We start from the raw sequence: 27,763 nt of genomic DNA, 5'->3' as shown, positions 1-27,763 counted from the left end.
CAGGGACGCTATTGTCGTGTAACCACTCCACCACAGGCCGTGCATTATGAAAAGGTGCTCGATCGTGTTGAAAGATGCAATCGCCATCCCCGAATTGCTCTTCAACGGTGGCAAGCAAGAAGGTGCTTAAAACATCAATGTAGGTCTGTGCTGTAGCGTCGCTTGGCATTTACCGGCGTGATACGCTGAGTAGTCGCTCGACCATGAAATGCAAGTTTTCTCACCTCCCGCCTAACTGTAATAGTACTTGCAGTGGATCCTGATGCAGTTTGAAAATCCTGTGTGATGGTCTGGATAGACGTCTGACTATTACACATTACGACCCTCTTCAACTGTCAGCGGTCTCTGTCAGTCAGCAGACGAGGTCGGCCTGTACGCTTTTGTGCTGTACGTGTCCCTTCACGCTTCCACTTCACTATCACATCGGAAACAGTGGACCTAGGGATGTTTAGGAGTGTGGAAATCTCGCATACAGACGTATGACACGACACCCAATCACCTGACCACGTTCGAAGTCCGTGAGTTCCGCGGAGCGCCCCATTCTGCTCTCTCACTATGTCTAATGACTGAGGTCGCTGATATGGAGTACCTGGCACTAAGTGGCAGCACAATGCAACAAATACGAAAAACCTATGTTTTTGGGTATGTCCGGAAACTTTTGATGATATAGTGAAGCTACATAAGAACTGCTTGTAAGTTATCGTGTAAGAAACTGATTCCGCTGTACAAACACGAGCTCAGTGAAGTTATTTTGTCTGAGCGCATAAGAGAACTGGACAGGGTCTGCTGAGGAGGAACAGTTTGCGGGTAAACAGAAAAGCGAGCAGTGCTCGTGGTGGGGCAAGTTGCCTTTACCGCAAAAACGCTACAGGTGTCATACAAGGTGACTAAGAATCTATTTCTCTCCAGCTTTGTAGAACTGTTTGCAAGATTTACATCTCCATATGAATTTTTTGCGTTAGTATTGTTAATCATTTATATGTGCGTTAAATGCAGTGTTAACACACTTTACGCAAAATAAACATCCCTTGGCATGAAACTTCCTGGCAGATTAAAACTGTGTGCCCGACCGAGACTCGAACTCGGGACCTTTGCCTTTCGCGGGCAAGTGCTCTACCATCTGAGCTACCGAAGCACGACTCACGCCCGGTACTCACAGCTTTACTTCTGCCAGTACCTCGTCTCCCACCTTCCAAACTTTACAGAAGCTCTCCTGCGAACCTTGCAGAACTAGCAAATGGCTCTGAGCACTATGGGACTCAACTTCTGAGGTCATTAGTCCCCTAGAACTTAGAACTAGTTAAACCTAACTAACCTAAGGACATCACAAACATCCATGCCCGAGGCAGGATTCGAACCTGCGACCGTAGCGGTCTTGCGGTTCCAGACTGCAGCGCCTTTAACCGCACGGCCACTTCGGCCGGCTGCAGAATTAGCACTCCTGAAAGAAAGGATATTGCGGAGACATGGCTTAGCCACAGCCTGGGGGATGTTTCCAGAATGAGATTTTCACTCTGCAGCGGAGTGTGCGCTGATATGAAACTTCCTGGCAGATTAAAACTGTGTGCCCGACCGAGACTGTGAGTACCGGGCGTGAGTCGTGCTTCGGTAGCTCAGATGGTAGAGCACTTGCCCGCGAAAGGCAAAGGTCCCGAGTTCGAGTCTCGGTCGGGCACACAGTTTTAATCTGCCAGGAAGTTTCATATCAGCGCACACTCCGCTGCAGAGTGAAAATCTCATTCTGGATCCCTTGGCATGTCTACGCACTGTGTCGTCAATGATTCATAAAGCTAGATATGGAAAGGTCGGTGTAACTTTATGAAACGCTCTGTATGTACTTTTGGTGACATAGTATGGTCGAAAGAATGGGGTGTTGCTAGCGCTCTTCATTCTGCGGACATATGGTGGAGGGGACTGCATGTCGACAATCCAGTGAACTACCTTGCCCGACACTTCTAAACTCCACCTCTATCTTTCCACCCTGTTACAACCCTAGAACACAAATTATTCATTAATACGGTTCTGCTGCACTTAGATGTGGTACAAGTATTTAACATACGACCTAAACCCAAGTGATTTAACAATACATACTAATTTTATACCATTAAAACACTATTTTTAATAATCTATGGATTCTGCATTCCCTGCAGCGCAGGAACTGTTAGTAATATAGAAAAAATGAATGAGACATTTTTTGTGGGAAATTTAATGTAGGTTACTTTATTGCTGGGAAATATTTTCGCTACAGGCCGCGGTTGTCGAGATATTCAAGACAAACCTTAAGGACTTTTAAATGCCCCATTACCCCAATGATCACAGCCACTGTCAGGAAATTTTGTGTATTACTCATACACTCACACCTCCAACTCTGTACAAAACTTTTCGACTACACGAATTGTTCCCCTAATTGATTGGACTAGGTAGAGATACGGTTGTAACCTTATTGAAGAAACCAATCCGGCATTCATCTGTGAAATGCTATTGGGAATCATAATGTACCTGAATCATTATGGGTGTAACATGGATTTCAGATCTTTTAAAACCATTGTGGAACACCTTTTGTTCCTGATAGAACTCCGTTCACTTCATAATAATTCATTATATGCCAATATTTTATTCCCTACTTAGCAAAGAAGCGCATGATTTTAGATGATTTTATTGCAGTCATCCGAATTTTTTTTGTCGTGTGGCTCAGTGGTACGGTGTATCCAAAGGTCTGGGATTCGAACCCTGATTTGTCGAAGGCTTTCCGTCTTTTACCAATTCTTTCATCTCCGCCAGTGTTGGTTAATGTGAAGAAAGCCAACTTACACCGTGCACCGAAGCCCACGCTAAACTGTAGCCCCCTCCCCCTCCTCCCCTAAACTGTCTGCGTAAGTCAGAGAAGGGGAAGGAGAAGGAGAAGGGCATCCATTGAGACTGTGCCCAGTAAAGCATTCTATAGTTGAAAACCAACTTCGAGATTGATGTGAATTTTTATGTCAGTATGTTTCTGCTAACCCTGCAAGTCGTTCCTTTCTTTAATTATAAATATAACTCCTAGTGATGCTATATGTTATTGTCTTTACATAAAACAAAGTATTATCTTCTCAATAACCTACGAATCGTGAGCTACATGCTTAATTTTTTATTTATGAAATTAGTGAATTTACTCTTGGCACTTTTGTCGCCAATGTCTTTGGTCACTTTCAAAACCTAAATTAATAATCAAATGAATTGATTTAATAAGATTGAACCTTGAATTGCTGGTATAGCCAGGTGATGATGATGAAGCCCCATACTCCTTGACAGAGCGTAGGGGAACGATGAGGGAGACCCGCACCGCCGTACTAGACAAGGTCCTGGTAGAGATGGTTTGTCATTACCTTTCTCCGACCATAATGGGGATAAATGATGATGATGAAGACGACACAACAACACTCAGTCATCACGAGATAGGTGAAAAGCCCTGACTCCGTCGGGAATTGAACCCGGTACCCCGTACTCAGGAAGCGAGAACGCTACCGCGAGACTACGAGTTAATAACAGTGAATAGTTAAGGGAGTATGAATGAGAACAGTGGCGTATTTAAGTTTACACAGATAATGGCAAGTTTTTGTTCATCCTTTTTATAATTAGGATGAGCTGATGAATCTTACAAAAAAGTGACAAACAAAAATCAGAAAAGGGATAGTCCTTGATTGGCAAATCATTCACTGGGGTGGAAACTATACAACTTCTCACCCAAATTAATCCCTTTTACATCACAATCTGACTTTGTTTACATGAATCTACTTTGAGACCCAAATGAGACCCAAATCTATTCAAATGGAATCAACTATGACTAAATACACTGCAGACAATGGTTCACCGGAGAACAGGGAGCTGTGAATATCATTTAACAGCCCGACACCCGTGCAGCAATACTTTCCCTTTCACCTTGATCCAGGTGGCAGCAGAAAACGGCACGCTGCGGGCGAAGAGCGGAGCATCGCGGCGGCTGTAATGTTCTGACACATCCATGGAAATTTGCAAACTACGCGGACTGGCGTTCTGATTATTAGAACGCGGGAAACTTCCCTATCAGAGCCCTGAAATCCCGGCGGATTTCAGTGTGAAGTGCACCCGTTCTCTGGGTTGGCCAAACAAATTTGGCTCACAGGCATGACGACGCATGTTGGAATTGTCAAACGTCAGATGACCGACTTAGGACGAGTAAGTTCGTCACGAACAGTATGTTCGAGATGATATGCAGTTCGATTGTGGGTACAGTCAGAAACTGCCACTGGCTCTTTGTCCATCGCAAGTTGTAGACCACAAGTCTCAGACCTGAAGTTCTCCACCAGGGAGGAACTAGAAGATAAGCCAAAGAATCACATTACTTTTGACGGAAGCAGAAAAACAACCAATCGAACTATCCTTTACTCATTGATTCTCCCCACTTGACTGCTCTGTTGGCCTGGCAGCCAAACCAGGCACAATACTGGGCTTCCCACACTGGGGAAGCAAGCCTCTGCTTTGCATACCCTGAGAGGAGCCAATGAGCGACTCAAAACCTCTCTTGTGTGAAAAAAGAAGATTTCAGACTAGGGAGACGTCGTTCTCAAGGCGAGCATTGCCATGTTTCGACAGAAAACGTCTACCTAGCTGGGACACAGTCCCTCATTTACGGATAGATCTGATCTTTCCAGGCTGACAACTTCCAATTTCTGAAAGAAGGCTGTTAATATTCCCAGACAGTCGAGTCAGTGAAATATACGTTTTTGCCGCTCGCTAAAAGAATCTGGCGACATCCTGGCATCAGGGGAGCTACAGTCTTGCCTCCACTAAACACGTGCACCAGCCGCTCTGTCTGTATCATTCCAGCTTCTAACATGAGAATGCTTGGAGTTTTATGACTGTCCCACCATTTGCAAAAAAGCACAAATTATATAAGTCTCTCTTAAATGGCTTTCTCCGCTCACTTTCCGCCAACTGGCCACCTTCGCGATGCTCTGTCACTTGGCCCTCCTGCTCTGACTTGAAGTGGGGAGTGCCATGGCCCAAAGTCCCTCTGCAGGTACAATCTGCAGAGCGCTGCTTTCCAAAATCACTCGCACAGCTAGGTCGCTGGACACAGCATATATGGTCTGCAATCAGTCTTTCTCCCTGTTCTCTGTCGCCTCCATTAAGACCCCTCTGGTACAAGTTCTCTACAGGCCACACATGCAGTTATATGAACATTCTGTCCACAATTCCCTCATGTAAAAAGTCATAAACCACACATACCAAATGTAGTACTAGGGAACATCGAGATCATGACCTACAATATAATTATTAACATGACTGGCAGTGTTACTAAACTGAGAGAGTAGTGTGCCTCCTCTCAACCTGATCTTACTTCTATCAAGGGATTTAGATACTTTCTTCTCCCTCTGTTTCTATTGCCTCTTACAGTTGTACTTCATCTTTTCAATCCATTTTGATATATTTCAGTAGCTCCGTGTTCAAAGCTCTTATATTTTCATCCTCGTTCTTCTGATTCCTCACCTGTTACACAGGTACAGATTAAGAAACGTCTTCCTTACTTCTTGGCTAACATAGGACAAAATAAGGTGTGTAATAATTTTGATGGTATGTGTAGCAAGACATAAGTCATAGTAGAATTTCTTCATACAGTATCTAATGAAGCGTAGGAATGTATTTTTCATGCTTCTTGTTCAACGGAGCCACTGGATTATGGCTCCAGAGAATGATAAGTTGCGATGAAAAGAGCAATTTTCTGGCAGGTAGGTTTCACCTTAGCGAGATCTAAACGTAGAAACACCTAATAAACTTTCTGCCAATTCACCGAGTTTTTTCAATACCTGCGATGGTATTTCTTCGAATTACATTCTTCAGGGATTTTAGGTGTGGAATTAGCTACCGATTTCTTCGAATTACATTCTTCAGGGATTTTTGGTGCGGAATTAGCTACCGAACGCCACGCGCCGCCTGGCTAATTCCTGATTGCTAGCGATCGCCCATTGGGCTAAATGTGCCGCTCGTTCGAAGCAGCCATGATTTCCCTTGCGACTTGTAGTTATTTGCGCCGACCAAATAAACCAGTAAAAGTTTATTCCTTTCAAAATTGAAAATTGTAAAGTAGCCTCATGTTGTGGGGCAGAAGGGGATGGGGAGTAGAGAAAATAAACAACTTTTTTTCTGAAACTTCCTGGCAGATTAAAACTGTGTGCCCGACCGAGACTCGAACTCGGGACCTTTACCTTTCGCGGGCAAGTGCTCTACCTACTGAGCTACCGAAGCACGACTCACGCCCGGTACCCACAGCTTTACTTCTGCCAGTATCTCGTCTCCTACCTTCCAAACTTTACAGAAGTTCTCCTGCGAACCTTTCTTTCAGGAGTGCTAGTTCTGCAAGGTTCGCAGGAGAACTTCTGTAAAGTTTGGAAGGTAGGAGACGAGATACTGGCAGAAGTAAAGCTGCGGGTACCGGGCGTGAGTCGTGCTTCGGTAGCTCAGTTGGTAGAGCACATGCCCGCGAAAGGCAAAGGTCCCGAGTTCGAGTCTCCGTCGGGCACACAGTTTTAATCTGCTAGGAAGTTTCATATCAGCGCACACTCCGCTGTAGAGTGAAAATCTCATTCTGGGAACTTTTTTTCTGTTTCAGCATTGGTGGGGGGATGAAAGGGTGGCGATGGGGAATAGAGTAGCACTGTGCTAGACGAATACAGAATTTTTTGTGCAGATGTATGTGACACGAAATAAAAGAGCTATCTGACGATTGAATATCGAAATAGGAGGGAACACAGTGAAACAATTAGAATTTGAGTCAGGCTAGGCTATTTTAGCGGACAGTCAAACGATAAGGCGACTGGTCACGAAAAGCAGGAAACACAGGTCCGAGTCCTGGTAGTGGCAATATTTTTCTGTTGTCTCGTCAGATGCAGAGCAATGTTTAGTCCTTTAGTTGACCAGAGTTCCATTTCTTAACTATTAGTTTAGTTTTCCGTTATTAGTTTCAACGATGGCGGCTCTTCAGTTACTGGATAGGCTATTTAACGTTATTCATTAGCGATGACGTTACTATGATTTGTCACGCATGATTTACTTGCGCATCTGTAATATCATCGATAAATCTTACTATTAAATACCTTTTAGCGAAGGAGATACTTCTTCTTCACTGTATCTGTCTTATGACATGTTTCAAATAGAGCCTCTCCGTTGTATCCTGTTCTGAGCATTTTCCTTCATCTGTTTGTTCGTCCTCTGCTAAAGTCGTCGATCATTAAAATTCCCTTACTGCCTCTTCCTCTCTCTCCTTGCACTTTTCGCTCTATAATTCTTTGGTGCAGACAATTTCCACAGATGTCCAAGCCAAGATTTTTTCCTCTTTCTGAACACTTTAAAAATCTCCTTTCTTCGTCACTTATTCATTCTTAGGTCCGTCAGTTGAGTTCCCCTTAAGCATATAAAAACTTCTAAATATATTTCTTCTTTCATCGTAACTGTAAAAGTTTCAATGTCATGCAACACTACACTGGAGACATAACATTTCCCAAATTCTTATCTCAGCGCCACTGGAATTTTTCTAGATGTTAATAATAGTTTCATCATTTTAAATGCTCTCTTACCATATTTCATATGTACCATGTCCATTCCATATCATGAAACTTCCCAGGTACACAAAGGATGTTACTTGTCCTATTTTCTCCAGTCAAAGAATATTTTAACTGGAGGTTCTTTCTTGCTTATTCCCATCTCTTTTGTCTTTGCTACATTTATCTACACATTCCTCGCCCCTTCTTGCAATACTTTTTAGCTCCTCTTCTGATTTCGCCTGTGCCTCTTGGTCACTCGAATTTTATAGTCTTTTTCCTTTCTCCTCGAATTGCAATGCCCCTTGCGTTCTGTTTGGCCCCACCTGTCAGCTCTTCTCCATATATGTTGAACAGCATCGGTGACAGCATTCTTGCCTTACTCCCTTCTAATGTTCATTTCTTCCGCCTCCTCATTCCCTACTCTAACCGTTACTTTTGCGTTGTTTGCATATCTTCAAGCTGGCGAAAGCTGCTGTTATAGATATGAATTTTAATCTGCAACTAGTGTCGACCATAATTTTTGTTCGTTAGATGAAAATATAAGAGACAGTCAAATGAACCAAAGCACTGTTTTTACTCGTGCATAGCAGAAAAATCTTATAAAGCGTGGCGATGTATACATTTATATTGAATTTGCCATGCATTTGGACTGATACATACACCAGTACATACAGAAAAAATTAATGTCGTACCAGTCACACTGAATTAACATTACACCCAACTTCTAACAATAAAATGCATGATGCTTACTGATAGTGAAGATAATCAACGTTATCCACTACGGGTATATTTAAAAGGCGAAAGTGTGGAAGAAACGTTCAGTTTTATTCCTTGAGGTGCCAGAGCACCGAGTTTCTTGGTCTGCAGCAAGCAAATCCGTAGACATCCACCTCTCCTAGTAGCAGGTAGCCATTTTTACTCCACAGAAGCTTTAAGCTTCAGGAATGCATTAGAGTCTCTCATCGTCCTTCCATTAGTCGTGGCGTGCTTCAGGATGTTTGTAAGACATACTAGGCATATGCAGGTAGCAACGGTCAAGTTAGATAGTTCATAGAATCTTCATAATAAATCTTCTTCTCCGTGGGGAAGAAAATTACTGCTGTCCTTCCATGGACTCCAGTAATGGGACTACTCCCGTTCTTGCTATATACTGAGTGACTGACATGACCTTTAGAAAGTACAGACAAATTTCAGACTAATTTCGACTTCAGTTTCTATTTTGTTCAACAGTTCAAATGGTTCAAATGGCTCTTAGCACTATGGGACTTAACATCTGTGGTCATCAATCCCCTAGAACTTAGAACTACTTCAACCTAAATAACCTAAGGACATCACACACATCCATGCCCGAGGCAGGATTCGAACCTGCGACCGTAGCGGTCGTGCGGTTCCAGACTGTAGCGCCTAGAACCGCTCGACCACTCCGGCCGGCTGTTCAACAGTTTAGGCAATACTTTATGTATGTTATATATATGTACATAATTTGTTCAACTGGAATTACTTTCCTGAATCGCCTGTGACCGGAACAGGCGGCTGCATGCGAATGTTGCTAGATGTATGTCACATTCGTTCGACTTCATTTGGTATGTACCTGTACCTGGCCAAGTTTGGTGGAAGAACAAAATTTTCAAAGTTACTGTCATCTTTCGCATAGTTCACGACAGAAAATTATGTGCTTTTTGTGACTAACGTGCATCGTTTGGTCGAAATCTTTAAAATATGATTATTTTATGTACGAAATAGTTTTGTGTTTCGCTGACTTGTCATACGTGAGCTGTAGACAAGTAAGCAGCGAGAACTTCCTAAATATTACTTAGCATGAAAAATAGATCTTATATTTTCGATTTCTTTTAGCGTTACTTGAACGTCATCTCATCTTCCGTACGCATCGAAAAATTATCGTATATTAATGTCCTTCCTTCTTGCATTGGTATAGCTGATGTAGTGTTCTTCGCCGATGACACGCCATAATCAAGATCAATACAGATGCAAAAGCATAAGGAAGACTAAATAAAATATTTAGAAAAAATTAGTCATTTTTGTTGGATCTCCGTAAATGGCGGGTCACTGAACGCTAGAAAAAAAAAGTGAATTCAGATCTAGGTAAAACTTCGAACGGGTCTCGGAAGGACCAACGGCAACGACCGACCGCCGTGTCATCTTCAGTCGACAGGCGTCACTGGATACGTATATGAAGGGGCATGTGGTCGGCACATCGTCCTACCGGCCGTTGTCCGCGACTTCTCAGTCAAGTAGCTCCTCAACTGACCTGACAAGAGCTGAATGCAACCTGCTTGCAAAAAAAACAAGGCAGAGCTGGAGAGTCACCCATCCAAGTGCTAGCTAAGCCCGACAGCGCATAATTTCATTGATCTTAAGGGAGCAGGTGTTACCATGAAAGACCGTGCATAAACATAACTAAGGCAGAGTACATTACCGTCAATTATAGTAGAGCGATAGGAAAATGAAATATGTGAAACTGCGTGTTATAAATTCCTGATCAGAACTTGGTTGGAGATCACGTGTACATATTTTCACAGACAGTCGAATTCAATGGCATTTGTTCATATGATAAATACAAAGTTTGGTCGTGAAACGATCAGAAAATCGAAATAATTTTCTCATTTTCATTCGTTATTGTAAGATGGGGTAATTTTCTGGGGCAGTTCCACATATGGAGAACATGTTTTCACTGAAAGTAAACATCTTTACATTCTCGAACCTCATACAGGAGGCAGCTTTTTAGAAAACTAGGCGTATTAACAATATCTTAACAACAAATTTACTGTATTATGAAGTATTTATTATGAAGCAGTCCCAGTTTCAAAATAATTTTAGAACTCATTAATAAACAGTAGGAATAAAAATCACCTCTAGTAACCACACCTTGATCTTATCTTACACAGAAAGGATCGAAGTAGGCATCTAAGAAAATTTCTTGCCTCTCTTCTTCGTCAATAATAGACGAATAAAACAGTTTAAAAAAAAACTGAAATCATTTCCGCTTTGTCTTTTACTCCACGGATACATTTCAGAATGGATAACATTTTTGCGGTTGGGCTAAATTCATTTAATGTTACTGCAGACAACGACAAACATAACATAACCACATGACGCAAAACTTAAAATTCACCTAACGACATCTCACAGACTATAGGCTGCCAGTTTTAGTCAGCGCTAATACCAGTAATTGCAGGTTTAGAATATAAATGAACTGAGAGAAATGAAAAGTGTTACATCATGAGGCACGAGTCCGATATTTATCATGCTTTTTGGAGGTTACGAAACCATTAAACTTTCATTCCGTTTGGAATTGCTGATCATCATCAATACGACTAAGATTTGTGACCCCATGAGCACCAACACACTCTTCTTTTCGTTGTGGCGTGGTAGCACACAACCTCCGAATGTCAGCTTGAGAAATTTCTTACCGTTGATGAGGATTTATTGCTTGAGGCATGTATGAAATTGTCTTCCTGCCATATCGAAGATATGGTTTGTAGGTAAAAAAGGAGGAGAACAGATAGGTTTGCCAAGGATGCATTACACCTCAAGGCATTTGTGATATGAACTGTGGTGCAAGGTCTCGCGATATCGTGCGAGGATATGCAATTTGGTATCCTAGTCACGAATGGTGTGACAGCAGCGCTTGCTACGTGTTGATATGGCGCTTCCCATCCTTCATATCAACGACTTGGTTTTTCTCGAAGTCCGAAACATAACGAATAGCTGCACGTGCGCGTCGTCTGAGCATGCTACGTTACGATCCCCGTTCGGATAGTTCTAGCAACCTTAGACACACTCAAGAGGTCACCTACACATACCATTATTGCTGGTGTAATGTGCTGACATTTGGTTAAGGTATCCGTTTTGTAACACTTTCCATCTTCGTCTGTATAAAACGAAACAACTTTCATCTGACTTACGGAAATTTCCCGCTGATGAATCTATGATGTTACTACTCGGCAGGCGTTGTGAAGTAAATGTGTGGCTGCTTGTGGGAACAAAGCAAGACCAGATGCTGCCTTCTTTGTCGGAGTGGAACCAAACGCCGCCATGCCGGAATGGGTCGTACTTCGTGGGCTGTTGCGGCGCGCGTAGTTCTCCAGCGCTGCCTGAGGCGAGCGAGCTGCGCGTTGGATCGTATATTACTGAGGCTCCTCTCGCCACTAAATGCCCGACCGTCAGCTCGCAGCGTCGGAATTCATTACTCTGGTCTGGAACATGAGTCGCGTCGCTCACGTACCGAGGGACAATAGTTCCAGAACTAGTCCTTCTCCTGGGAGTAGTAATTGGGTTGCACCTCGTTACATCAGACACTTTGTTGATTTTGCGAGGTGCGACGCACAGACATTCCGAGCACTCCCTCAGTCTGAATCAACGACCGCCGTAGCGGCTTTTGCTATACGATCTGTCAAGCAGTTCACTTACGTTTTCCAGATGTAAGCACCTCTGGCTTATGTTTGTGTCTGTTGTTTCAGAAAGATCGTCCGATTCCACGGGACTGTATACTCAACATGATCGAAGACAGAAAGAGATAATTTTCACTTATGCGTCGAAACTAAAAGTTTACCTTAGCGCCAGTTGTGCGCTGCCGATTCATGTCGTTGCTGGTAAAGTTCTCACTGGTACAGCTAAATTGTTCGGTCGTTGATCAGGGTTTTTCCACAACTGCGAGATAATTCTGATTGTTTCCCACCAGGACGGAGCACCAGCGCCCTGGCCCATGCATGTAAGAGCGACCTTAACCAAGAGGGGCCTCGACAATGGATCGACTGTGAAGGGTGCGTGCCATTGACCTCAATGTCGCCTACGGGCTGGTGAGAGAGTCCGTCTCTGTATTCCCTCTTTCCAATAACAATGTGTGAACGTGTGAACTGCGAAGTCGCATAGCAACTTGTGAGAAAGAAAGTTAGGTCGTTGTAGAAAGTACCTCAATGCCGTACATATACACAAAGGACAGACCTTTGGATAATCTGATGGTTCGTTTGGGAATGACTTTGCTGCCCTAAACATAAGTTAAAATTTAGCTCAACTTTATTTCTTCTTTCTTATAGAGGATACGGTCTTGTGAAGTCGTATGAATCTTGTAGTATCAGGATCACGCGATCCACGCCAACTAATTGATAGCGTCATAAGCATGATATACGATCTTCCAAAAAACACTTCCTTTTTTTTTTCTTTAAATCATCAGTAGTCTTGTGGCCGGTTTCAGGCGGCCCGCTAGGATATCCCCTCTTGCGCTAATTTGTTCATCTCAGAGTGGCACTTGCACCCTACCTTCCCAAGCATTTGCTAGCTGTATTCAAATTTATGTCTTTCCCTACAGTTTTTGTCCTCTATTCCTCCCTCTGGTACTTGTCCCCTCTTCTTGTCAGTGTTTTCCATGTTTTCCTTTCCTTGCCGATCCTGCGGAGAACCTGCTCTTTCCTTATCCTCTCAGTCCACCTAGTTTTCAACATTCCTTTGCAGCACCACATCTGAAATGCTTCGATTCTCCTATGTTCTTGTTTTTGCATTGTCCATGAATCACCACTACACAATGCTGTGCCCCAAACCTACGAAAGCAAATTGATTTTATTCACGATTCCAATTCACCATACTATTCCTCACTCTTTTGGCTACAAAAACACTATTTTTCGATGTAAACTTGATTCAGTGCGTGGCCTTTACTGGGAGGGCCTCTATGCCAACAAGCTACCGATGTACACGTCGACGTCGGACCCAACGTCTTGCTGCATCAATAACCTCCCCATCGTTCACGTACTGCTTCTAGCCAATGTCGGAATGTGGGATATCCGGGCTGTAGTGTGGATGAGGAAGAACAACCCAATAAAGTTTTGTGATAATGAGAGAGCCACGCCCAACGACTCGCCGTGCTTGCGTTCACTGCCAGGTCTTTGTAGACATTCTGCTGTGAACATCTACGATGCTCTGGCTTTCTGCCAAGTGACAGCTCTCAGCTTAGAACGCATCTTGCTACAGACACCATTTTAAAGGCTACGTATAGCACCGCTGTCGGAACTTCATGGAACGTCAGGCGCTGAAGAGTGAATATTCCACGACATCCCACAAAAAATTCGGCATTTTTTCAACCGACATTGACCGAAAAAGAATTGTTGCATTACGTACTGAACACCCTTCGTACATTATCAGAAATTTCTTCTCTAAATTGAGGCCTATGTTTGATACCAGTAAATTTCTCTTGGTCAGCAATGCCCTCTTCGCCTGTAGCACCACATCTCAAGTGCTTTTATTCTCTTCCTTTTTTCCCATAGTCTATGTTTCAGTACCATACTACGGTTTGCTCCAAAAGTTAATTCTTCCTTGAATGCAATGCTTGATACTAGTAGACTTCTTTTCGTCAGGAGTGCCCTTTTTGCCTGTGGTAGTTGCTTTCTATCCTCCTTGTTTCGTCCGCCATGGGTTATTTTGCTTCCAAGATAGAACAGTTCCTTAACTTCGTCTACTTCGTGATCATCGATTTTGATGTTAAACTTCTCGATATTCTCGTTTCTGCCGACCTTGTAATGAGAAGTGACGAAAACTACTACTCTGAAGTCCTTTTTTGTCATCAAGTGACTGGTTAAAGCAACCCTCTGCTGTGCCAAACTGTTCATCATCTCAAAATAGCACTTACACTCAGTGTTTGTTCGATAAATTCCAATCTCTGTCTAGCCATACGGTTTTTCCATTCTGCAGCTCTCACTAGTATCCTGAAGTCTTTGCTTCTTGTCAGTGTTTTCCTTATACTCCTGTTCTAGCTGAGCCTATGGAAACCGTCTTATTTTTACAAGTCTACCTAATTTTCAGCATCATTCTATAGCACATCTAAACTCTTCAAATCTCTCTCGAAAAATTCCTTCGTCAAATTAAGGCCAGTGTGGGGTACTAATAGCCAGGAATTCACTTTTTGCCTGTTGGTCTGCTGTTTATGTGCTCTATTTTTTGCCCGTCATGTGTTGTTTTGTTTCCAAGGAAGCAGAATTTCCTCACATCGTCTACTTCGTGGTTCCTAATTCGATGTTAAGCGTATCCTATCCTTCGGTTTACTGTCAACCCACGTTTGTATTATTTAGACTGTTTCTTTCATTGAGTAGATCCTGCAGTTATTCCTCACTTTCAGTGAGGACAGCATTCTGAATTTTAATCCCATAGAGGAACTTTCCTTTGACTTCTATCACTACTTCTTTGATGTATAGGTTGAACAGCAGGGATGAAAGACTATACCTCTGTCCTATACCCTATATAATTCTTTCCCTATAGCTTGTACCTATTTTCCTGAGAATTTCCATCTTGTAAAGTTTTACACCAACGAAGTCCTTCTCCTCAGTCGATGAATCTTAAGAACGTGTCTTGATTTTTCTCGTCTTGGTTCCATAATCAAGCGCAATACCAGAACCGCGTCTCTGGTGCCTTTACCTCTCCTAAAACCGAACTGGAGATCTAATATATCTTCAGTTTTCCTTTCCAGTCTTGCGTATGTATGTCATTAAAAACATAAAACATTACTAAAAAGCAAAGCCAACGGACTAACACAACCAGTACTGGTCTAGCAGATTTTGGGCGCATATGAGTTTCTAATTTACATCTTCACAGGTACGAAAATTTAAAATACCAGGTCGTTGTGGCAAAATACGGGTTTTCACCAGAGACGTAAATCTACACATAAATGCGCACTTATAACAGAAAAAAAAAGATTGAACTACACTCCTGGAAATTGAAATAAGAACACCGTGAATTCATTGTCCCAGGAAGGGGAAACTTTATTGACACATTCCTGGGGTCAGATACATCACATGATCACACTGACAGAACCACAGGCACATAGACACAGGCAACAGAGCATGCACAATGTCGGCACTAGTACAGTGTATATCCACCTTTCGCAGCAATGCAGGCTGCTATTCTCCCATGGAGACGATCGTAGAGATGCTGGATGTAGTCCTGTGGAACGGCTTGCCATGCCATTTCCACCTGGCGCCTCAGTTGGACCAGCGTTCGTGCTGGACGTGCAGACCGCGTGAGACGACGCTTCATCCAGTCCCAAACATGCTCAATGGGGGACAGATCCGGAGATCTTGCTGGCCAGGGTAGTTGACTTACACCTTCTAGAGCACGTTGGGTGGCACGGGATACATGCGGACGTGCATTGTCCTGTTGGAACAGCAAGTTCCCTTGCCGGTCTAGGAATGGTAGAACGATGGGTTCGATGACGGTTTGGATGTACCGTGCACTATTCAGTGTCCCCTCGACGATCACCAGTGGTGTACGGCCAGTGTAGGAGATCGCTCCCCACACCATGATGCCGGGTGTTGGCCCTGTGTGCCTCGGTCGTATGCAGTCCTGATTGTGGCGCTCACCTGCACGGCGCCAAACACGCATACGACCATCATTGGCACCAAGGCAGAAGCGACTCTCATCGCTGAAGACGACACGTCTCCATTCGTCCCTCCATTCACGCCTGTCGCGACACCACTGGAGGCGGGCTGCACGATGTTGGGGCGTGAGCCGAAGACGGCCTAACGGTGTGCGGGACCGTAGCCCAGCTTCATGGAGACGGTTGCGAATGGTCCTCGCCGATACCCCAGGAGCAACAGTGTCCCTAATTTGCTGGGAAGTGGCGGTGCGGTCCCCTACGGCACTGCGTAGGATCCTACGGTCTTGGCGTGCATCTGTGCGTCGCTGCGGTCCGGTCCCAGGTCGACGGGCACGTGCACCTTCCGCCGACCACTGGCGACAACATCGATGTACTGTGGAGACCTCACGCCCCACGTGTTGAGCAATTCGGCGGTACGTCCACCCGGCCTCCCGCATGCCCACTATACGCCCTCGCTCAAAGTCCGTCAACTGCACATACGGTTCACGTCCACGCTGTCGCGGCATGCTACCAGTGTTAAAGACTGCGATGGAGCTCCGTATGCCACGGCAAACTGGCTGACACTGACGGCGGCGGTGCACAGATGCTGCGCAGCTAGCGCCATTCGACGGCCTGGTGTGTCCGCTGTGCCGTGCGTGTGATCATTGCTTGTACAGCCCTCTCGCAGTGTCCGGAGCAAGTATGGTGGGTCTGACACACCGGTGTCAATGTGTTCTTTTTTCCATTTCCAGGAGTGTAGATTGTGACACATTTGTTGGCTCTGCTTGCTATACGAACTCGCGCAGGAGGCCTGCGATCACATATGAATAAGTGCCACGACAACAGTTAAACTTTCTTTATTAATGTATTTGGGGCATCGTCCATCATTAGGGAGTAAAACTTACTGCAGATTATCGTGTGAGGTGCTACACATCATACCTAAGTTGAGCACCTACGTTAGATATCATACTTGAAACATTGCATCAATGGTTGTTCACTAGATACACAGTATCTCGTACCTAATTTTGTCAAAAGGAAATGTGTCACAGATGTGCAGCTGTCCTCAAGCTGCAGTGCTTTACTAAATATGGTCACATGAAAGGTGGCTTATTCTGAATTAGCGATCCATGGCACAGCGTGTATTCCTTCCTCGCTTGGCTGTCGGTGTCAGCACTGGGGTTACCTGCTGTCAAAGCAGGGTGTGCCTGCAACAGCAACATTGCCAGTGGCAGCACCATGGCAAGAGGTGAACGGCGTGGTGTCAGAGTAAGGAGAAGGCAGGTGTATTGGAGTGAGCAGGAAACGTCAGTGTGGAGCCAGCGCCGGGGCAGTTGTGATCAGTGGCAGAAAGAGTGTTCAGTCCAGGCCATGCACGGTGCACCAGCCGAGCTTATTTATATGGCAACGTGGCTTGGCCCAGAGGGGTCAGCCAGCGACCGCAGCCCTGCGTGTTAGGGCCGGGTTGACTGCTCTCGTCGTTATGTCGAGCCTCGGCAGAGTGAGGCAGCATCAGGATGGCCAGTTAAGAGGTAACACAGGCAGGAACTTCAAGGAGAGCAAGCAGCACGATGTGCTAGGGAGGAAGTAGTGGAGCAAGGCAGTGAGGCAGCCTGCTGGTCTTGTTGTCAGGGCTGTAGTGTCAACATGTGTCATTCATGCGGTCTGGAACAACGGATGGTGTTTGGCTTCGTGGATCCAGGGAACACAGTGTGGTCTTGAGTCTTGTGTTGTTAGCTGTACTGTGCTTTCAGCTAAAGGAAATTGTGTCAGTTGTGATCAGTGCAGGCGAGTGTGTCTGGAGTGACCAAATAAAGTTACCAAGAAATCACAATTTTCAACTGTATCGAAGCCATTGTAGAGCCTACTTTATTAACTGGAAAATTTATTTTATTGTTATTGTTTTCTGAAAAATTGTAATCTCTTACTGTTGCTGCCAGCCACCTTTTGTTTTCATGTATTGTCAGATTGGAGGGTATTTTGGGCTGGTATATTGTACTGCTGATTTTTGCTCTCTCGTTAATTGTTTGTTTAGTGATAGGGTGTTCAGTTTTGGTTGGGTATAGTTCGAGCTTTTGTAATTTGGGCTAAGATTGACTTGTGGGTTTTCTTTTTCACCTTTTACTCCGTTTTATAATTTTTGATATAGTACGAGGGCTATCCACAAAGTACATTACGTTTTGGAATTAAAAATAAATAAAGTATTGGAAATTTTTTTAATTATATACAGATGAAAGCCACACTTAAATACTACTTTTCTACATAGTTGCCATTTAAATTAAGGTACTTATCGTAGCGATGGACTAGCTTGGAAATTCCTTCGTCGTAAAATTCGGCCGCCTGCGCCTTCAACCACGTGGTTACCTCTTCTTGAAGCTGTGCGTCGTCATCAAAACGCTGCATAGCCAACCACTTCTTCATTGCTGGGAATAAGTGGAAGTCGCTCTGTGCCAGGTCGGGACTGTACGGCGGATGAGGAAACAACTCCCACTTAAAAGATTCGAGAACTTCACGAGTGGCATTTGCCGTGTGCGCCGGGCGTTCTCGTGAATCAGCAAGATCTTTGAGCCCAACATTCCCCTGCGCTTGTTTTGTATTGCTCTTCTGAGATTGTGCAGAGTTTGGCAATACCTTTGAGAGTTTATTGTAGTGCCTCTTTCCAGGAAATCCACAAAAATCACACCTTTTCTGTCCCAAAAGACAGTCATTACGTGGTTGAAGGCGCAGGCGGCCGAATTTTACGACGAAGGAATTTCCAAGCTCGTCCATCGCTACGATAAGTGCCTTAATTTATATGGCAACTATGTAGAAAAGTTGTATTTAAGTGTGGCTTTAATCTGTATATAAGAAAAAAAATTTCCAATACTTTATTTATTTTTAATTCCAAAACGTAATGTACTTTGTGCATAGCCCTCGTATTTTCTTCTTCCTTTACTGTTGGCGAAATTCAAAGGGGTAGATTATTTTATCATGTGACATATTGTGTTAGCTATTAAGTTTTCCATTTTGGTAAGTTCACCACTAAATACGTTAACTGTGTCATCTTGTGTATGCGCTAAGAGTTATTGAAACTGATTAATAAACCTATTTTAACATTGTTAAGGAACTACGTCCACACAACCGCTAGCCACTTTCCACTCCCGCCGCTTCCTGCACCACAGTGCAATCTGTTACAAAGGGAATCTGGTGTCTAGCGCGGACTCGGCATTCTCCACATGTACCTATCATTTCCTTCAGATCACCGAAGTTAAGTGCTGTCGGACTGGGCTAGCACTTGGATGGGTGACCATCGGGTCTGCTGAGCGCTGTTGGCAAGTGGGGTACACTCAGCCCTTGTGAGGCAAACTGCGGAGCTACTTGATTGAGAAGTAGCGGATCCGGTCTCAGAAACTGATCTAAGGCCGGGAGAGCGGTGTGCTGACCACATGCCCCTCCATCTCAACATCCGGTGACACCTGTGGGCTGAGGGTGACAAGGCGTCCGGTCGGTACCGCTGAGTCCGCCAGCGCCTGTAGATAGAGTTTATCACTTTACGATGTTTTACCAGTTATTATGAGAGATAAAACGAGTGATAACTGTTAGAATCGAACACAGTGCCTTTGATTTTGTAGGGTGACACTCACCTGCTGAACCATAGAGTCACACTTCTGTGTTACGGAAGTTTTATTTCGTGTTCGTACTGCTGAAAATTATCTCGATAACGACTTCATGAAGCTCCATGCGTGTTTTCCTGTTTACAAGGTTAGTGGAAGACAGATCAGAAATTTATTATGCACTTACGCATGCAAGTTAAGTATAACAAAAAACTCGCAGCGTATGTCCTCAGCTGGTTATAAGAATGGTCATACGTTAATCCCAAAGCACTTGGCTTCAAACGCGTCGAAACCATGTCAACAGGTAACAGATTACTCATATTTAAAAAGAAGTAACGAAGTAGGAAAAATGTCTTCCACAACAACAAACAAAATGAATTAACAGATAAGATCAGAATCCTCTGATGTTGTTGTTTAGAGGGAAGTATCGTCGTTGGACGTACATAAGCAAGCCCAGAAACATTTAATGTCATGAATAACATCTCTGTCTGAACTTGGATCAACGCAAGGCAACGACTAAAAATAAGATAGTATCCGATTATCATGTTTGGTGGTGAATATCTACAGCACGTCTTAGCATATAAATGTTTAGACGTAATATTAAGAACAGAAATGAAATAGGACTATCGGGTAAAGCAGTAAAGACTTGTATTTTTTTGAAGCGTTCTGGGAAAGCGTGGTGCACATCTAAAGCAAATCGCTTACAAGACGCTAGTGCCTCCAGTTTTAGCAGCGTTTGGTGTCCTTGTGAAGAAGACGTGACAGTAGACGTCGAATTCAAAGATGCCCTGCTAGACTCGTAACAGGACAGTGTAACCCCGACGAAAGTGTAACAGCAATGCAAAAAAGTGCATCATTCGACGAGAGACAACGAGGTTCTCGCGAAACGCTGTTGTGTTAATTTAGGCAGCCCCTATTTCAAAAAGAATGTGCTATGATTCTACTGCCATTCTCGTATGTCTCGCTTAGGAATCATGAGAATAAGACAGATATGATGAGTGCAATGGCATTTAGAAATTTTTGCCCTTGCTCAGTATACGTTGGAATCGGACAGGAAATTGCTATGACTGGTGGGATGTACTCCCGGTGTTAACTGTACACTGGCCTCAGGGGCACATACGCTATATGTAGATAGAAATGTAAAACGTTTAATAGTGGTTTGGTTACCGTAAGTAGCTACACATTTTTGGTACCTTGCTCAATATTTTATGATCCAAGAGCTCTACTGGCAGTTGAGTGTCGAGGTTACCTATCGCCCAAGTTTTTTTCATCTTTAGTAGTAAATTTTTCTAACCGCTCATCGGTTCCACGCTAATGATGGTTTATAAGGTAGGGAAGTAAGTTTGTTTTATAAAATTTATAAAGTACAGTTATAGCAAGTTAAACCACACGATAGTACTTACTTACTAAATACTTCATGTCAAAATTTCATGAACGCATGTTTTTGAAGCCGCTACCACCTACACTGCCCACCATGAGAGCTACAGCGCCCATTAGCAGGCGGTAGGGACCAGGTCGACTTACTGCTGCGCTAAGCGATTCGTATCAAGAAAAGTAACTGTGAACTCAGGGTGGCGAATTACTCACTTCAGGAAAAATCATCCAATTACAGGAGTTTGTTGCCTACTGGCCTTATCATCAGAGAATAGCTGATATAAAACAACTGTACATGAGGTCTCAGTACCTCTTCTGTGCCGACCGCGGTGGTCTAGCGGTTCTAGGCCCGCAGTCCGGAACCGCGCGACTGCTACGGTCGCAGGTTCGAATCCTGCCTCGGACATGGATGTGTGTGATGTCCTTAGGTTAGGTTTAAGCAGTTCTAAGTTCTAGGGGACTGATGACCACAGATGTTAAGTCCCATAGTGCTCAGAGCCATTTTGAACCATTTATTTTGAACCTCTTCTGTGTACCTCTGGCCGCGAACTGTATTCGTCCTGTCACTAACGAAGATTTGAAGCTACATACAAACACTGTATACGATACTCCACAGCATCAGGATCTCATAGTGTTCCTGTGATTGTTGTGGCTACCATTTTTCCCCTACAGATTTGGAGAGATATGAATTAATATGTAAACTTTTCTGGTATACATCTGTGAATAATGCATTCTTCCACTTATTCATCGTCTATTTGCAACATTCTCTCGCAAACAGAATTATTAGTCCTCTGCCTTGCTAGCGCCTCTAATCCCCAAGTTCCGCAACTTCGACGCTATGCTCCCTGTTTTCATCGTTCCAAGCCTATAAAGTGGATCAGGGTTATTAGTTGCGTCAGCGTTCCACTACTCCCAACTTACTCTTAAATCCTACACTACGACTATGATTGATGAGTTTCTTTAGCATTTCAGTAACAGATGGTGAAAATACTTAACTAGTTATTAGTGAAACTCGCATATCTTTAGATCTTCGGTGTCGTAAATACTTCCCTTTTTTTTTTAAATTATGTTTAGCTTTGGGCCTATATTTGTTTATGTCGAGTCAGAACAATACACTTCATGAATTCTAAGAAACAACTGCGGATTAGTTTCGCAGAACATCAACTTTTGCGCTACGAAACAACTGATTTCTTTAAATAATAGGCTAACTTCTCCACAATAGCTTTAAATAAGTTTTTGACAAGCACTCAAAACGACATCGGTCCATTCCACTCCTTAAATTATGAGTAAAAATAATCGGCAATTGCTGCCGAAAACGTGGTGCATAACAAGTCACCCACATTCTGACAACAGGCTCCCCTAAAAGGGCGGGGGAGCCGATAGAGGTAATTGTAGAGTGAGTATACTGCGGCCAACGTATATTTATCGTGAAGATCGCGAAGAGAATAGAAATTACGATTCTTACGCATGCATATAGATAGTCATTTTTCCCTCACATCATTTGCGAATGGAGCCGGAAAGGAAATGACTAGTAGTGATACAAGATACCCTGCGCCATGCACCATGTGTTGGCTTGAGGAGAATGTACAAAGGCTAAGGTCTGATCCGTTGTGAAATGGAAACCGTAGTGAAAATAAAAAAAAAAAAAAATATGTCTTATTTGCTACTTCTCTACAAAGTCACCGCTCCGACTTAAACATTTGTCGTCGAAGGCAGCCGCATGTGCATACGACCACTTCTCTTCGCTAGTGTGCAGTTCATTGTGAGGCGTAGCGCCGTATAACGATCCTGCCTTGGAGGCGGTTAAGTGGGAGATGTGTCTCAGAGCTGGATAGTGACAGATGGTGACGCGAGACTGGACGCGTACGTAGTTTATGTCTCAGCCGATAGAGGACAATATTGGATAGGTGGACTGTGCTTTTAGTTTCGATTGTGCCCACTATAGTGCACTAAAGTAATAGAATGTTTTTCATAAACTGTTCTAGTATTTTCATAAAGTGTTGTTATGTCTTTTTGTGTATGTAAAATGTTATAAATGTGTTTTAGCAGTATGAATGATGCATGAGTGTGGTTTAAGGTTAATATGAAGATAACTGTTTAACGAGTTAAGTAGTAGGATTTAGTGTGGGAACATTTCGAAGAAGTATGGATATGGACAAAGGGGATTTTTGTAGAGTAGATTTGTAAAGTAAGTTTATGGTAAAGGGAAAGTTAATTCAGGTATAAATAACAATAGTAAATAACTTTATGCATAAGCAAAACTTCAGCGTATTAAATGATTACGTCGGTAAAAAGTGCAGTCGTTAGGTTTACTATTTGGCGATTGGTAATTGATGAAAAGCGCGGTATGACGCGGGAGAGTGTTGTTTTGCTATTGGCTGTTGAGTAAACTGACCAATGGTAAAGCAATATTCTTCGCGCGTCTTTCTCTGCTGATAGAGAAGACTTACAGTATTCTAGAGAAGAGTGGGAGCCTAGCCATGTAACACTTCGGACGTGTGTAGTAGTGGTTCCTATGGAAACGATAAGTTGCCGGATCTAGCAGTGTTTCATACATCAAAAGTGTGGTAAAGTGACTGCATAATTATTCCGATGGGCGTGTAAATATTTCGGAATTTTTAAGTGAATTTGTGACGAGGAAGAACATAAATTCCGAGTGGCGTATTGAGCAGGTCGGTGGCTAAAAATTGTGACTGCATTTGGTACCGACAGACTTAATATTTAGCGCGCATTCTCAATCAAAAACAATCCGTATGTTGGGGCTATTGCGTTTTCAGGAAATGCATCATAAACTTGCTAACGTGAGTGAAAAGGATTGTGAGTGACTGTGTTAAGACTAGCACGGGCTTGGCAGTGATACTTGTTCACCTAAGTTTCGGAATATATTAATTAAGGACAAAATTTCAAACCTTTCATTTCGTGTGAAAATTTTCTCTCGAAACGTAGATTAGTGACTTTAATTGCAACCTGGTTCACGTCGAAGTACAGTAGGTTTCACTCGGTTTTCCTACTGATGATCTGCAGAGACAATGTTCACAGGTAGGTGCAGGTACGTCGAAAAGGGACGGAAGGAACCGTGCCGCCGCAATTGTCTGTGCCAAAACGTTGTCTACATAGTCAGTGGTTCACGTAAGCGAAGGTGAACATCAGAGGGAGCCAAGTCCGAGCTATATGGTGGGTGATCAAACCTGTCCCACCGAAAAAGCTGCAGGAGTGTCCTCACTGCCCTGCAGAGTGCGGCCGAGAACTGCCATGAAGACAAAAATGCGTAACAGGTAGGCCTTGCGGGGTTGCATGAAATCAGGCGGAACCTCACAGCCGGCACCCATACTTGGCGGGAGACACTATTATCCTCGGCATCTTTATGTGCACACTCTGTGCGCTCAGAACTGGAAAGAGCGATGTGACGCGATCGACAGGCATACTACTCGTAGAGACACTGCCAAACACATCAGTGCAAAGCTTCATCGGATTTTCAGTGTCGTTTCCATTTCGCGACCTATCGAACCTTACTTTCCGAATAGCCCATGTAGGATATGTTGATTTGCGGTTTTCATTTGACACATCGGTGTGTGCTGAAACACAAAATTGTCGTATGACACATTCGGCTACGAAAATTGTTTTGTCATAATGCGGACAGATCACTTTCATCCTGCTATCCATGCAAAGCCTAACCGACATACATCTTAACTGAGATATTCTTACCAGTACGGTTCTTCAACACGAATAAACTGTAACGCTACGCTTAGGATGCACGGGTACAGAAAGGTAATCTGAGATTTTCAAAAACTCATCTGTGAGGCGAGAGGAAATAAAACCGCATTTTCATTATTTCAGGTGCTCTAAAAATAGACGAAGTTAACGAAAATGGTTACTGCTGTGGATAATCAGCGCACGGTCGCCTTGGTGTGCGTAAGGCGACATAGGCTTTCTGCCGATTGAAAGGCAGACGAAAAGAGGCCGTGGAATGAAGCTGGGGCGCGTGCGTGAGGCAGGACCTCACAAAGGCACGAGGACTGGTCGTGATCGCCCAGCGCCCATCTCAGAGTAGCATTTCTCTTTCTAATACCTCACGTTTGCATGCAATTTAAAGGAGCAGTATTTCCCTGCATCATAACTGTTCCCATTACACAAACAACGTAGGTGAAAAAGCACAACAAGGAGGAATGTTGAGTCCTTGGAAGAAAAACGGGTGGAGATGTTTCGAGAAATATGACTCTGAAGGGAAATAAAAGAAATGAAGAGGACTACAAACGACAGCGGTGTCAGCCGTGGACAAATGGGCAATTACACACTTAAGAAATGGGCATGTCACGGTCCAGCCCTTGTAACGAAAATGGTATTCTAATATGGGAAGGAAGAATATACTGTAAGAAGGAAGAGGGAGGATAAAGGCTCAGCATCTCTAAGGAAGATTAGGGCTTAACGTCCCGTGGCCGAGGACGTCATTAGATACGGGTCACAAGCTCTGACTGAGGAGGAAATAGGAGGGAAATGGACCGTTCCCCTTTCAAACGAACCAGCCCGACATTTCGTCCAAGCGATTTATGAAATCCATGGAAATGGATGGCCAGACAGCGATCTGAATGCGTAGATTAATTCCGGCTTCACCTTGCCGCTGCACAAAACACACCTCTTTCACTGGGGAACTCTGCAGGGGAGTTATTATCGTTCCTGAGGACGAGAAGCGGCCTCCATTACTAGCACGTTTCCTCCATTGACGTTTAACTCAAGAGATATAAATACTGAGAATTCATTCCATTACATTCTGGCGGGCTGAAACAGCAAACGTTTGGAACTATTTCAGAGTGAAAGACTGTCTTCGTTGCGAAGTTATTTCTTTCAATAAATAATTGAATAAATAACTTTGCAACCCAGAAGATTGTTTTTCAGCCTGAAACTTTAGACACTGTGTTGAATGTTCCGATGAGAGGCTCCACAACCGACCCGTGAACTAAACAGAGACTCTGTGACTACTTAATGGGGGTAAACGACTGCAGCCACAAAACATTCTATCTAAAGCATGTTACTAGCAACACCGTAAAGAAAAAAGCAATCATGGCTATCACATCATCAGATTAGCGTCTACTGACACGATGGCATCACCGTCCAAATGAGAAGCTTATTACTGACCCGCTATCGCGTGCTATAACAAGTATCTTCAAACACTCCTTCGTACGCCTCGACAGCTGCGCAGAAGTTTGAGTTCGATTCCTGACAGGACAGTTCTCCGCTCAGGACTGGCTGTCGAGTTGTCCTTCCGTTCGAATCGTCATAACTGACATACCACGGCTGTAACGTCTGTATGAGCATGCCCCGAGGGCCAGGTTAAGAAAAAATACACTATAGTGTTCATGTAAAGCCTTTAATGTTTACCACTGCATTGTCGTATCTGTTCGCAGTCTTGTCTGTGTCATCGGGAGGGCAGCCTAGGGTTAATTATGCAAAGAGACAAGGCAGACTGTGTGGGACGGCTAATGGCTAGTGTGCGGGGTTGCCGCCGCGACTTTTGAAGCCTGATCTAGTTAAATGATCGCCTACTGCCTCTCACGGAAATGCAGTGTGTGGGTCGGGTAAACAATAGGAAACTTCAGTGTCGAATGGAGATTTAGAATTATAGAAATGTTTAAATATTTTATGAATCGGCGATTACTAGCAGTAAAAAAACAACAACGCTACATTAAAAATGGAACACCAAGGGAATAGAATATAACGACGTATGAGTCATTGTACGTATACAGTACAGTAGGTAGAATACATGATTAAATATCTAGGTAATTTTGGGATACACAGGGTGCAAAATTTAGTACACAGTGCTGCAACCTCTGGCAGCAACAACGACTATAACCCATCTAGGCATCGAGTCGAACTGCACATGGGTGACAGGTACAGGTATGTCAGTCCATATTGCTTCCATTGTGCCCCAGACTTCATCACTCGCAGAGGCTGGCGAGTGGTGGCATACGAAACCATGACCAAAAGTTTGCAGTGGATGAGATATCTGAAGAATGTGCTGACCGGAAAGACGGGTCATCACCACCTCTATGTGGTACGCCGGGACAGCACAGGCAACATGCGCTATTGCGTTATCGTGCTGAAAGAATTCATCACGGAGACGTCGAAGATACGGCAGGGCCTCTGGCCTACACACGTCAGATGCCGTACAAGTTAAAACAGAGGAGATCTTCTCGTGTTTCCAACGGTAGTTCACGCACATCACGCCAGCTACTAGGTCCGTATGACGACGAAGGTAACTGCTAAGAAACATTGGTTAGCAACTGAAATACTTCATACGATCGACGAAAGAAGGAACTGCAAAAATGGTCACGGAAAGAAAGAAATATAGCACTATAAATCCCTTAGCAATGAAGTAAATAGGAAACACAGGGTAGCCAAGTCGAAATGGCTGCAGTAAAAATGTGAGGAAATAGAAAAAGAAGATATCTTCAGGAGGATTGATTCAGCATTTAGAAAACCAAAACAACCTTAGGCGAATTAAAAGGAAGGTCGGAAAAAAGGGTGCAATGGGAGTTCCACTGTTAACCGCAGAGATGAGAGCAGATGATGTGGGATGACTTGTCTGATGACGTGTTAGAAGAAGAAATTGGAGTCGAAGTGATGACGCAGGGGATCCAGTGATAGAGTTTAAAAGAGCTGTGGAAGACTTGAGATCAAGTAAGGTAGAAGGGATAGATAACATTGCATCGGAATTTCTCAAATAATCGGGGGAGCTGGCGACCAATGTACTATTCAAGCTGGTGTGTAAAATCTTTGACTCGTCACCTACTATCAGCCATTCGGAAAAATATCATCTACACAGTTCTGAAGACAGCAGGGGCAAATAGAAGCGAAAACTGTTGCACAGTCAGCTTAACAGCTCT

Source organism: Schistocerca nitens, chromosome 1, assembly GCF_023898315.1.
Source record: "Schistocerca nitens isolate TAMUIC-IGC-003100 chromosome 1, iqSchNite1.1, whole genome shotgun sequence".
In the NCBI taxonomy this organism is placed as follows: domain Eukaryota; kingdom Metazoa; phylum Arthropoda; class Insecta; order Orthoptera; family Acrididae; genus Schistocerca; species Schistocerca nitens.
Note: the sequence above shows the minus strand (reverse complement) of the source record.